Source organism: Labeo rohita, unplaced genomic scaffold, assembly GCF_022985175.1.
Source record: "Labeo rohita strain BAU-BD-2019 unplaced genomic scaffold, IGBB_LRoh.1.0 scaffold_147, whole genome shotgun sequence".
NCBI classification, from domain to species: domain Eukaryota; kingdom Metazoa; phylum Chordata; class Actinopteri; order Cypriniformes; family Cyprinidae; genus Labeo; species Labeo rohita.
Window position 1 is genome coordinate 25,185 of NW_026127637.1, and position 2,155 is coordinate 27,339.

Here is a 2,155-nt window from a genome sequence, read left to right on the forward strand (position 1 = left end):
CTACTGATCCTAGTATGTACTCATCTCAATATGGCCTGCATTTCCCTACCTCAACTGCTGTTTCGCCCCAAGCTTACTTGACTCAGGCCCCTCCATCCTTCCGCTATGGTGGACCGAATGACATATACTCAACACCTCCTGACTCATATCTGCCCCCAGCACCTCCTGTCTTTTCTGGAACCAGTTTTTCTAACAAAACAGAACCCGTGCAAATGCACCAAGCTTCTGGTGATCAACAGCACACCTTACATTCGAACAGTGCCGTTCCACCAACTTCCTCGACTCCTGTATATGCCCCTAGGACAGTGCCAGTGTATCACGGTTCGCATATGTATGCGCAACGACCAATTCCCGTAAAACAACCTCAGATTCAACATCTACGTATGGCTTATCAGCAAGACAGAAGCAACTATGCCCCTGCAATGTCCATGCCACAGCCAAGTTTTACACAGACACACCAAGTACGAAATGTGCAAATATTCAGCGGTGGTCCTGATTGCAGGACACTTATTGAAGACTGGATAAGGGATATACAGTATCTCCTTGACGCCGGGGGCATGCCTGCAAATCTGGGCTTTGCTACAGTAGTGCGACATTTGAGTGGTGAAGCCAGGAGGCTAGTTTTGAATCTCCCGCCTAATGAGCAGACTACTGGCAGAGCTCTTGAAGAGCTACGAGCTGAGTACAGTGATATGCAGACATCTCTGGACCCATTAGCAGATTTTTATGAGAGATTCCAGCGCCCTGGCGAATCAGCATGTTCATACGCCATTGCTCTAGAGGCCACTTTACGCTCAGTGGAAGAGGCACAGTATGAAGGCCAGCCCTTTATAGACCGAGATTGCAAACTGACTCGTCAGTTCATGAGAGGATTGAGTGATGAGGAGGTTTATCACAGGCTGGCGCCAATGAAGCCTAGGCTTCTAAGTTTTCGTGAACTTCAAGCGGAACTTCGTAATCTTGCTCGGGAGTCAAAGAAGTTTCAGACACATCCGAAGGCTAAAAAGACGTATGCCCAGGCTCAGTTTACAGCTGCCAGTGGTAACCAGAGTGGAGAAAACCCGAGAACAGAGAAAGCAAACAGACAGAACTCAGAACTGACTGAACTCACAGCTCTGGTAAAGAAACTGGTGAGCAGCCAAGAGGATCAGATTAATAGGTTGACACAGTTGGAAGCTAGAGTGGGAGCACCACCACAGACAGTGTTTCCTCGGGCTCAGAGTTCTCAAGTGAGTGGTGACACGGGAGTAAGGGGCATAGTGTGCTATCGTTGTGGAAATCCAGGACACATTGCACGTTTGTGTCGGACAGTGATGACTGATGAGGTGCCTCCAGCTGAAAATGGAGCAGAGACCAGGCAGGATTTAAATGTGTAAGGCCTGTGGTTACCGGGGCAACCACAGGCATGCAACAGAGTCCCCAGCAACACGAGACTGGCAAGTCTATACCAGCTGATACCCCGCTGGTAGGTCCCTGTAATGAGGGGGTGGTAGAAGTGGATGGTGAGATGTGTAAAGCTCTTATTGACTCTGGCTCTCAAGTAACCACAATTACTGATGAGTTTTGGCGCAGACATCCTGTTCTTTGTACTCAGGAATTGCAGCCGTCAGATATCCCCATTGAAGGTGCCGCTGGCCAATCTGTGTCTTATGTTGGTGTTCTTTGTATCAACCTCACGTGTTTGGGGAGGGTCTACACAAATGTTCCTGCTTTCGTTGTCCCTGTAACAGAGTACAGGTCCTGTGTTCCATTGCTCATTGGAACTAATGTAATACGGGTTTCCAGAAAGGATCTCCAGGCATCATATGGCAGGAAATATCTTGCCAAAGTGAAACTGACTAATCCTGAGTGGCACTCCGCACTTGTGGCTCTGAGTAAATGTGAACCTGGTGGAGCTGAAGGTAAAGTGGGTCAAATACAGTATGCTGGCCACAGAATAAGAATATCAGCGGGTTCAGAGCAGGATGTTATTGGAAGAGTTATGGGAGGACCGAAAAGAACACAGTACACAGTTCTGGTAGAGAGTAATTCTTCCAAAAGGCTACCAGAAGGTCTTTTGGTTGCCAGGCTGCTGGCTAATGTGGAAAAAGGTTGTGTTCCTGTCCGTCTTTTGAATTTGTCTGAGAAGGATGTGCAGACGCTTTCCTGATCCAGA